Consider the following 12,312-nt stretch of genomic DNA (forward strand, 5'->3'; position numbering starts at 1 on the left):
TTTTACCTCTGTATCGGTTCAATAGGGTACAAGTTGTTCATTACGTTTTCCCATATTCTACGCCTCCATCCTCAACTCAGCTCTCAGGGATGCAGCGCACTCACATTTACATCATTCCGATAAGCGAAGCGTTGATCGACAGGAAGCAAAGTGCATTTCCTGGCATCTGCTGCTGCTGCTCTCCACACACTACGGGTGAGAGTTTTCACTTCGTCTGTCAGTAGTATGTCAATCATCTGCAAATTCTCGGAATCGATACCACCGCACCGAGTAAAAGCGGAGATTAAATGAAGCACCCATGGCGTGGTGTGGCGTAGGTAGGTATATGCGCGAGTCGAGTCGAGCGAGCGTGTGCACTAACTGTACACAAATCTGTGTGAGGAAGTCCCTGTCGACTTGTATGCCATTCGGTTTCTTCAACACCTGTGCCACGCATCCTGCCAGTACGAGTAGGAGGCAGGCAATCGCAATACTAGTGACAGAGCAATATTTCAAGACTTCAAATATCGAAGCGGCGGCGCGCGTGGAGCGGAGGCAGAGTTATGAAAGTATGGTTATGGAATATACATTTCTGCAACTTACTTGCCGTTTTCCTCGCATGCTCGTATGATATGTTGGTGGGATACAGTCAGGTTGTGTTGGCATGCCAAATGGCATACCTTTGCATGCCACGTCATCGTCGTGAAGCGTGGAGCGTTCTAAATTTGCTCGTTTTGGATTAGCTTGACTTGTAGTTCAGAGAAACCTTATTTTCTATTGAACTAGTGAGAATACATTGAAGTCATAGGCAAATACACGTATAACAACGAAATTCTGATGTCTGATTGCTCTGGCATTCATGCGCACAAAAGAAACACGTGTTTGATAAACAAATTGAGATTTGTGGAGCTCCATCGTCGATGTCATCAAAAGCCGATAGCAACAGAAATTCGGGAGCGAAAGTGGAGGTGGGTCGGCCACACTCTACGCAGGGGCGGAAACGAAATCTGCAAGCAAGCGTTAGACTGGAACCCAGCAGGACATCGCAGCAGAGGAAGACCCAGAGGGTCATGGCGGCGCAGCCTCAATAACGAAATCAAACAAGTCGACAAAAATTTGACTGACTGGCAATCGCCCAGGATGGAAATCTTTCAATTTGGTCCTCTGCACCATTCATGATCTCCTTCTGTAGCGAAGTTATGATCTGCACAAATCGAAAGTACGACGTGAACTGACCACTGAGGTTGCTTATATGATCTTCCTGAACGCAAACAACCACTCAACGAGATCAGCAAAAACTTGATATCGTACGTACACATTTTCAACGCACCACGCTATCGCAAGCCATATCGTCAGCTGACAAGAATTGGAGGACCGAGAAAAACTGCATATGTGTCAGCAATTTTACTGTGGCCCCATATTTTCCTCGAGCAGCTCGTTTTCATATTCATATTCGGTGAACTAATCCGTGAAACACAGCCGTTTTTACGCTTCCTCGACTGCGTCAGATGTCAATCAACAACCAGCTACGGTGAGAACGGAGGGAATTTGGCGCTACACCGCTGCTACTACAATGCTGCACGACGATGGGGTTGTGTGGACGGAATAGGGGACAGCAGGGGCGTCTGAATTTCCTCGATGTTTTACCAGGGAAAACGGTAGGTCACATTTTGTTGTACTACTGTCACAACTCTCAGCCATCCGAGAGTGAGCGAGCAACGTGGTGCCTTTAGTAGGTACGTAAAATTCCTATACGGTTGGCGTGACTTTGCTTATTTATTTTGCAAGAGAGGGTGAGTGTGGGTGATGATACCCCGGTCCGCACCGATAGAGTAACGGCATGTGTGTAAACTCTCTATGGGTACGTGTTTGTTGTTCTTTATCGATGGGTACACAAAAGTTCAAAACGATCTTTTTGTGGAGTGAGTTCCCGTGGTGTTTGTGTATGTCAGCTAATCATCTGTAATGACTCTATTGAGTTTGTTTTTGAGGAAAAGTTTGTGTTTCTGCAAGAACATTTGAGTAAGGAGAGTAAGTTTTACTTAAAACAACATCGAAAAAGGGCATATATAGCCACATATGTAATAAACTCGTGGGTATTGAGCATAACCATATTGAGGGTGACGGGTTCGATTCCCGGTCGGTCCAGGAAAAGTCCGTAACTGAAATTTCCTAGATTTCCTTGGATAAAGAGTATCTTCGTGCCTGCCACACAATATGCACATGCGATCATTGGCAGACAAAGCTCTCAGTTAATAACTATGGAAGTGTTTAAAGAACACTATGCTTAGAAGTGTGCTTTGTCATAGTGAGAACGTTATTTCAAGAAAAACTAAAACAAATAAAAAAATCAGAAATTACATTAATTTAGAATAATCTGCCTTTATTCTGACATATTGGACTTTTTGTCGCCACAGGAAATCCTTCAAACTTCTCGCAATCAAATTAACTGCACTATCTTCATGGCAGATTCGCATTTTTGTCCCTAAGTTTTCTTATCTGCCATCATACAGTCACATAACCCTTTTGTTAAATTGTTTCCAAATTGATTTCGATTCAAACTGTGAACCATGTAATCCACAGGCGGCCATATGCTACCCGGTTGAAAGTGATCATTAAGAATACATTTTATGAACGTACACTGTGTAGAGAGTGCCAATAATGCTTCAATATCGAAAAAGAATAGACTATGCTTTTTCTGATACTGAATCGGATTAGAGCAAAGAACCATCAGTGCCTGGATCAGAGTTTTGGCACTACTTTGCGCACCAGCTGGGGCAATTTCTACGGTGGTCTGGTATTGAGTCATCTAAGAATCAAATTTTAGTTTGAATCTGCAACGGCGAAGGAACAGACGCGAGAGAAGAACAGTGCAATCTATTTAATGGTTCTTATTTATAGATTGAATTCCAATATAAAAGATCAGACAAAAACAGTGGATGCAATTGAAATCTGCGTTGAATAGTCAGGGCGGAATGGCTTCGCAGGGAAATATACTGTCTTGCATCTTCGCAAATTATGCGATTTTACTTCCGCATGCACTCTGTTTAATTATTTGTTTCTTTCGGAAAACTGCAGGGGTCTCATTAAACCATACTCTGAGTCTGGTAAGTGCCTGTTGTTCTTCGTGTTTATTTGAGCTGATTGTGTGATTTTTAAATTTATGTATTCATAATTTAAATGCAAAATAATCAAATGTAGAATCATAAAAAAAACAACTTCTCAGTGCAATAGGGTTTCCAGTGGAGTACGGTGAAATATTTCGTGTTGATGCTAACTATCGTATATCTTTTCTTTTAAAGCAGTTGTACGGCTCTTCATCATTTTAGTTACATCCTCATCCAGTATCGCAGCAAATTACTTTCTTATTACGCATCACGAAAGGTGGTGCACAACACTGACAGTTTTGTAAAATTTCAGCATATCATTTTGTTTCATAATATTTCGTGCCTCACTAATATCTTTCCCCTTATGCTGCGCTAAGGGGTAAATTTCACCTTCAATATGGCTACAGATTGCACGATTTTTTTTGCAATAGTTTGATCACAAAAAAATGAAGAAATTTGGCAGTAATTGCTAACGATCATGGCTACAAAACTCATGAAGTTAAATGGTTTATATTTCAGCATTTTGTCATAAATTCTCAAAGGAACTCCATAGAAAATTGTGCCATAAATTCTTTAAAATTGTTTGCGAAAACAAAAAGTGCAATCATTTCCTATCACTTTATTTCGAGTTAAGTATTTCAAGTTTTTACTTTAAAATTCACAATGACCCTAATTTAAACTTTTCCTTATCCAAAACCCCCCTCATTTGCTTAAACCCAAATGGACGCAGTGTAAAAATTACAATGTTTTATTTCTTTTCAGATTTGAGGGGTCAGCATTATAATGCCGTGGTAAGTACATAATGATTGAAATCAACTATTAATTGCTTCCCTGCCTCTCAGTGGTCATGAAGTAACATGATCATTGAGTAACCAGTAGTAAAGGTCAAACATAAAGACTGCCCCAGGAAGTATGGACGCACCTAGTCTTCAATTGTCTGGGTCTGATCGATGGTTCTAGTTTCGGGCTTCGTTTTGGCTATTTCTGCTTACAATAGGATTGTAAATTCAAACGTTCTTTGCCACGATGAACATTGGAATTCGAAATGGTAACTTTTTTGGTCATACCCGCTCTGTGTCAGTTAGAAGGTTTTTTTCTTGTGCTCAAATACCTTCATTATTTTCTTTTCCAAACGAGGGTTAGCTGGATCTTTATTTTTAACACAATTTTTGCCTGTGCTTAAGCGTGTTATCCCCACCGTGTTTGCCGATTGCTGCTTGCACGGTTTTCTCACTTACTCCCACCATATTTTGCTCATTTCCTTAGTGATCTTTAAAGCCATGTTCATCGTTTGTGCACATTTCTTCGATGATGTTCCGCTGAAAGTTCTTGTATTTTGAAACAAACTGTTGGAATCACAAAAACCGCAATACAAATGCTGAGAAAATAGGTTGACCAACATGATGTAGCTTTCAAAAAGAACTAGTCATCAATAGTTTTGAAATGTCAGTATTTTCTTTATGCGTCCATACTTTCTGGACCGGTCTTTATATTTAAAATAAAACTCCCTGTATGAGCGCCCTTGAATTTATTTTTTTTATTTTTGCGCTTTTATTTATTTAGCCAACAGCTTCTCAGTAAAATAATGAAGTGTATCCACCCTGTCGATTATCAGAATTTGCCTAACTTTTAGTTTTATTTTTTGTGCTCTAATGAGGGCAGTACAAATATTAATTTTCCCCAGGAATTCCTCTATGGGCGCTTTTAAAAATCAATCGATGATTGATACAAGAATTTAGTGGAAGTATTTATTCAGTTTCTTATAGGGATTCACAAATATATTTCTCTGGTTATTCCTTCTAAACTTCTCAACAGATGCAGAAATCTTTCAGAGGTTTCTCAGAAATTCATCATCATCATCATCATCATCAGATTTCTTCATAAATTTCGAAGGATTTCTTGAAGAAGTAGTCTATGTTTTTTTTTTAAATTTTGCTCCATGGATTTCTTCTGAAATAAATTCAGAAATTCGGTCTTAAAATCTAACAAGGCTTCCTTCGATAACTCCTCTAGCGGTTTCTTCAGAAATTCTTCCAGTGATTTTTGAAGAAATTTCTCCATGGCTTCTTTCTTTCAAGAATTTTTCAGAAATTTCTCCAAGGTGTTTAGATTTCTATAAGTTTAGCATGAAAATTAATAATTTAAGAAATCTAGGAAGATTCCTTCAGAAGTTTGTAGATGTATTTATTCAAGAAGACCACCTCAGAATTGTTCAATGACTGGATTCCATCGAAAACTCTCGCAATAATGTTTCCAGGAATTTCTTCAGGGTTCATCCTCCAGAAAATCCAGCAACAATCCTCCAAGTTTTATTGCAATACTATTTTCAGTAATGTTGATTAGAATTCTTTAAGAGAATCTTCCATGATTTTCTCCAGATGTATATCTCCATGTATTTACCTTGTTTTCTTCGGTACTTTCTCCATGCATAATTGGAAGAATTTCTCCACGAATCCTTTAAGGGAATAATTCAGAAATTCCTTAAAAGATTTGAATAGATCTTTACAGCAGCTTATCAAGGTGTTTCTCCAAGAATCCCTACAGGAATTCCGTCAGGAATGCCTCCATAGTTTGCTTCAGGAATACTTGTGGAAAATCCTTTAAAACTGGTATTAATTTTTTTTCAGGAATTTTCCAAAAAAAAATCCTCAATGAACTTTCCTAGGTATTCCATCAAGGGTTTCCTGGGAAGTTTTTCCAGAAAGCTCTTCACAAATTGCTCCTGGCATTTCTTCTGAATCGCCCGGAGGTTTCTTCAGACAGCTCACTCAATTATTTAAAAGCAGTTCCTGAGATTTTCACAGGGATTTTATTAAAAATTTCATCAGAATTTTTTCAGAGATTCCTTCAAAAATATCGCCAGATACTTTCTTCACGTACTTTCTCAAAACTTTCTACGGGAATTGTAGTCTCAAGGAGTGTATTTTTTTATTCCTCCAGGAGTTCTTCTAAAAATTCCTCAATAAATTTGTCTTGAAATTTCTGTAGGAATTCTTTTGAAGATTTCTTCAAGAGATGCCAATCCAAGAGAAATTTCTTTTACATAGATTCGAAGATTTTACTCCTAAGGCTTTTCCAGATGTTACTTCTTCTATTCAGGGGTCCTGTCGGGATTTTTTTTAGACATTCCTCTGGCCAATTCTCAAAGGATACTTGTGGAAGTTTCTCCAAGGAATGCCTACGATTTATTTATCCAGACTTTTCTTCAAGAATTCTTTCAGATTTTTTTCCGGTGAAACTTCTTAAATTTTACTAAGGATTATCTCGCCAATTTCTGCAAACATGGCTCCAGTATCAATTCTTTGCATTTTCAAAGATTTAAAAACAATCTTCTACGAATTCCTGCAGAGGGTTCTCCAGTTTCTTTCAAGTATACAAAGATTCCTTGAAGACTTATTTTTTCATAAATATCTTTAGTGGCACTTTGAAGAATTCCTTCACATATTTTTGTTTCTGCAGGAAATTTTTTTCACTTCTGTTTTTTTTTTTGTACATATAAATCCTTTCATAAGATTTTTTCTAAGCATTCCTTCAGTCGTATCTTCAGAAGCTTTTCCAAGTATTACTTAAGAAAAATTTCCAGAGGTCCCTCAGTGATTTGATGGGAACTTTTTTCAAATATTCCATCAGTACCATTGTCTGAAATTTCTGCAGACACTTTTCAAGTGATTTATTCTGAAATTCTGCTATAGATTTCACCAGGAATCCCTCCAGAAATGTATCAAGCATTTTTTCTTTGTAATTAAATCCAAAGTTCTTCCGGAAATTCCTCATGATTTTTTTTCGCCCCACATACCTCATGTTTTTATCAGGAATTCCAAAAGGAATTCCTTTAGAAAATGGTCAAGAATTTCCTCTAGGAACCTTCAAAGTTATCAACAGGATTTTTTGGAAATTCTTCAGGGATTGTTTCCAGAATTCTTCCAGTATTTTAGTGTAATTTCTGGAAGAACTTAAGAAAAAAATTGCGTAATAATATTTGTAACATTTGCTGCAGAAGTCTCTGAAGTAGATATTTCTGACGGAGCCGCAGGAGCAACTTCTAAAAAGAAAACGTCGAAAACCTTGTAGATATTTCCGCAGGAATCCCTGAAAAAAATTCTCAAGCAACTACTAAGAATTTCGGAAGAAATCTCCGCATGATTTTCAAAGAGACCCGAGCAGAAGAAAATAACAAGAGAATAACATATCAAGGTATTTATCTTAAATACTTCCATACCTTGATATTCCCTTCATTAGGTGGTAATAAGAGGCAAAATAACATGAACGAATACCAAATTTTTGTATAAATAACACCTAGAAAATAACAAGTCTTGTTATTTCAATAATGAATGCATACCTAAAATTTCAACTGCTGTATTTGTTATCCCAAAGTTTTTGAATAACAAACTAATAACATTTCTTGTTATTAAATCCCAGTCAACCAGTGATCGTAGAAGATGTTGCATAAGATGTTAATGTGGAGGCGATATACGCACATTTTACATGCGCCTAAATAGAGGCATGTACGTATATGGCCTCCACTTTACCATCCTATGCAACATCTTATACGATTACTGGTTGTCTGGGATGTTTCGTTTGTTCGATGACTTCATGGCGTAATAGCAAATCTTGTTCTTCGGTTATTTTCACTGCTAAACCAACAAATATACATCAATACCAAATTCTGCTCAAATACCTCCAATTGTTATTGTGATGTTCTCATAACATTTCGTAGAATAACGCTGCAATAACAATTTCAGGTATTAGAGCACATGTTGCTCTTCTCATGGTATTTGTAAGGTATGCCCTTCTGCTTGGGAACCTGCAAGGTTATTTCTGGAAAAAAAAATCCATGAAATAACTTTTAGCAACACTTCTTGCTAAAACTCTAAAACACTAAAATTCATAAAAAACCTGAGAAAGTACGTGGCTCATGGCAGATAGAGATGCAAACTAGCTTGTGACATTCTAAACTTAATGATTTTGCAAAACAAGATTATTGGAACATGTTTCTAGAAATTCTAGAAAAAGGTTAAAGGATTCGTCATTGACATAGATGTCTTTATTGTAAATTCGATAGTAGTTTTTTTGTTCAAAACATTTTTTTTGAACATATTTTCATTGCAAATTTTTAGGTTTTCATCGAAAAAACTGCTTTCGAATGAAGACGATTATATGAATGACGAATTATTCAACCTTAAGGCTTTTACGGCATCATCAGCATCGGCAGCAATGTTGGAAATGTGGCTCGAAATTTCAAAGTGATAATCTGTCACCAAAGCGAATAATCGTGTGAAAAAGTATCATCCTATTTGCTCACTCGCAGTGATTGCGATGATACTTTTTCTGCTGTGTTGCTGCAGAATTGACAATTTTTCATCACTTCAAAAACGCGAGGCAAACAATCATTGAAAAGCAAAAAGTCAATGATTTGTTTGAAAGCGTAGTGATGCATCATGACACCTTAATAACAAAACTAATCAACGTTCCAATACTTATATGAAAACTGAATTGCAACTACTGTTTGTTTTGATTATAATGGTTCAACAGAAGCTAGTATGAACTGCAAAACTATCGGCCTAGACCATAAATTCAAGAAGGCTGCTTAAAATCCAAGATGGTGGCTGCTGTATGGAGATTCAGGCTCTGAAACCTTGCAATATGAGTATATTTGGTATAAGGGAGATGTCCGAAATCCAAAACAGCAACCGGGAAATCCAAGATGTCGGCACACAATTACAGATAGCCGATGTCCGGAATCCAAAAATGGAGACCTTAATATCCAAGATGGCGGCCCGATATTCAAAATGGCGACCCACCATTCAAGACGGCTGATGTTTTATAGTGTTTTGACACTGAAACTTTGCGCTGTTGTTCTAGGCTCTAAAAGCATCCAATATGGGTGTAGGGAATCCTCTTAAGATGTCCAGAGTCCATGGTTAGAATGGTTAGAATGACTCGCGTCCAACCAAAAAGCTGCGCTGTCGAAACTCCTTTGTGGCTTGTGTGCTGCTTGGGCGGTACATATCTTGTGATTGTTTTAGGATTTTCTATTTAAAACCTAGCTTAATGTTTTACTGTACCAATCGACGAAATCGAAGAAAAGCTTCTTATTCCGCGCATCGTTTCATATGGACAAATTTTAGGTGCCTGAGATGATGTTACCTTACCTTACTGGTCAGACTAAGGGCTAAATGTCCTCTGCTGTACGTAGGAGTCCTCTCCAGTCTACTCGGTCCACGGCTGTTTGTCTCCAGTTCCGCACTCTGCGTAGGGTCCGCAGATCGTCCTCCACTTGGTCGACCCACCTAGCTCGCTGCGCTCCACGTCTTCTTGTACCGGTCGGATGACTCTCAAGAACCATTTTAGTCGGGTTGCTATCCGACATCCTGATGACGTGACCAGCCCACCGTAGCCTCCCCATTTTCGCGGTATGGACGATGGTTGGTTCTCTCAGCAGCTGATGCAGCTCGTGGTTCATTCGCCTTCTCCACGTCCCGTCTTTCATCTGCACTCCGCCGTAGATGGTACGCAACACCTTCCGTTCGAAAACTCCAATGGCGTGTTGGTCCTCTGCACGTAGGGTCCATGTTTCGTGTCCATAGAGGACGACCGGTCTAATCAGCGTTTTGTAGATAGTTAACTTCGTGTTACGGCGAACTTTATTCGATCATAGAGTTTTACGGAGTCCAAAGTAAGCAGGATTCCCTGCTACAATGCGCCTCTGAATTTCTCTGCTAGTTTCGTTGTCGGCGGTCACCGAAGTAACGAATTCTTTAATACTGCCCAACGCAAATCTAATTTTCCCCGCACAACGTATACTTCAAAAGAAAGTTAATTAGATTTGCGGAAATGTGCCTCTGCAGTTTGTGCTGCAGTTTTAGATGTAGTGCCCTCGTTTGACGGTGTCCCGGAAAGTATTAAGACAGCATTTTTTCCCTTCTATCGCATCCCCGGAAGCAGTTTTGCACTCTAATTGCTACGTTAAAGAAACCGTTCATGCTTGGTATCGCTTCGAACAACAGGATGCTCCAATGTACCGTGAACTAAGCTAAGAAGACTTCCCCCGCTTAAACAGAAAAACAAAAAAATACCGTTCCGAATACCACCCTGCAACGGAAGGAGGTTCCCGAGGTTCAAAAGTTCAAATTAGCAGCAGCAGTACGGCGCACATGGGGGCGGGTCGAGTCCTAGTCCTAGGCACAGCAGCACCACACCGCACCGCTGAGCTGCGAATTATGAAGAAAGGGGAGGAAACTCTCCTAACAAAGCGCGCCGCGCCATTTTTGCTGGCCTGGGAACATCCGGGCGTGCGATTCTACCGCACTCGGATGTGCGGCTGTTGCGAAATTTAATTTATCATCAACGACTTTGCTACGGTGGGGAAGCTTCAAATTTCACTTGATAAGCACTTTTCGGAAGTGATGCGACAGAAAACTTCTCTATCCCGCACCCTTTGCACGCTCGTCGGTGGAGTTGAGTTGAGATGCTGAGCGGGACGGGAGGCCTTGTAGTAGCGAACCGAGAGCATTCCACTGCGTACATACAGCATTAATTAGTCGGAGGGAAATTCCTAAGCGGCTTCATTAGCGTCAAGCATCATCGTTGTCGTCATCATTTTGCGGTGGAGAAGTTGGAGCTTTCGTAAAGAGTGGGAGGCTGAGGAACAAAAGCGAGTGGAGTTGGTGGCAACGTTGGTTATTTTGTATTGAGATAAGACTTTGGGGTGTGTTAAGCTCGCTTATGTTGCTTCTACTAGAGTACTGTACTGCATTACAAACTTTACAAAATAGTGGCGATTGGGTGGTAAAGCATACATTTTATGACTGTTTCAAAATTCTAAAGGATTTCACTGTTGTGATTATACTAGACCAAAAGCAAAACTAGATGCATTTCCTCGTTTTTAATTATTGATTTTTGATTAAATAACGGAGCAATATATTCAAAATCGGTTGCCGTACACATGTAGAAAGATCAGGGTATCTCTTGATTTTTTTTCTAGTGGAAAATGTTTTCCATTTTTTTTTTTCAAAATCCATTCAAAAAATCGAAATCAAAAATGGTTTGTGGAAAGTGAAATATGTTTTACTATAGCGCAGTTTCGAGTTCGCAAGTAATCGCTCAAGAAACTTCTTGAGTGATTCCTGGCAGAAACTTTCTTCGGTAACTGCCATTTAAACTGTCATTTCTTCGCGGTTGCGTACTGCGATCGAAGAAAAACCGGTTTCCGTAGGCTGAGAAATTCCTTCTGAACTGAAAACAGCCCTTATGGAAAAAACCAGGAGATACCCTGATCTGTTCTCTAAATATGTACGAAAACTGATTTTAAATATTTCGCTCCGTTATGTAATAAAAAACCGAAAAAATGAGGAAAGGGATCCAGTTGCTCCTTAAGGCGAAACTGGAAGCATTTCCTCACTTTTTGGTTTTTGATTTTTTTAATTAATAACGAAGCAATATTTTCAAAATCCGTTTGTGCATCGGGCACATGTAGAGTATGGATCAAGGTATCTCCTGATTTTTTTTGTAGGGGTAAATGTTTTTCATTTTTGAACAAAATTTCACATAAAAATGGTTTCTGCAAAAATGGAAAACATTTTCCACCTCAAAAAAAATTTAGAAGATACCTTGATCCATACTCTACATGTGAACGAAACCCGATTTTGAAAATATTGCTTCGTTATTAAATAAAAAACCAAAAATTGAAAAAATGAGAAAATGCTTCCAGTTTGGCCTTAAGGAGAAACATCAGAGAACACCTGAATGGCTGCCACAGTTGCCAACTTGGGCCCCTATTCACGTTTTTATTCCCGAGCAGAGGAGAATAGCAAGTTAATAACAACGAAATCACATAACCTGTTTTTATATCTTATTTTGTTATTATTAAATTATCAAGGCATAGCTTTACCATAACAAATTTTGTTGGACAATCTCATTTTGTTATAATCAAGCTATTGATATACATTAACTAAATTACATTTTAATAACATGTTTTGTTGAAGTACAAGCTTAGTTATTGTTTTACTATTGATCAAGTTATCAGCAATAGCACAACAGTAACAAGTTTTGAAATCACAGCAACAATTATGACCTGTCCCTTTGTGTTGTTCCATTTTTTAGTTCCAGTATTCAGTTAAAAGGGAAATTCCTAATCGACTCCTTTTAAGAATTCCTTAAATAATTTTCGGATAAGTACCGTAAACCGGGGTCAAATTGATCTTCGGGTTGAAATTGATCACACGTT

The 12,312-nt window shown here is 38.6% G+C and overlaps 1 long non-coding RNA gene across 1 annotated transcript in view; it reads left to right on the forward strand.

The window, feature by feature from the left end:
- The window catches only part of LOC115263151 (uncharacterized), a 489,784-nt gene that overhangs the window by 52,039 nt on the left and 425,433 nt on the right, over positions 1–12,312 (forward strand). The window contains exon 2 of the long non-coding RNA XR_009997875.1: positions 3,849–3,877. This is a non-coding gene — a long non-coding RNA (uncharacterized LOC115263151). The remainder of the gene's footprint in view (positions 1–3,848; positions 3,878–12,312) is intronic.

Source organism: Aedes albopictus, chromosome 2 (genome assembly GCF_035046485.1).
Source record: "Aedes albopictus strain Foshan chromosome 2, AalbF5, whole genome shotgun sequence".
NCBI lineage: Eukaryota > Metazoa > Arthropoda > Insecta > Diptera > Culicidae > Aedes > Aedes albopictus.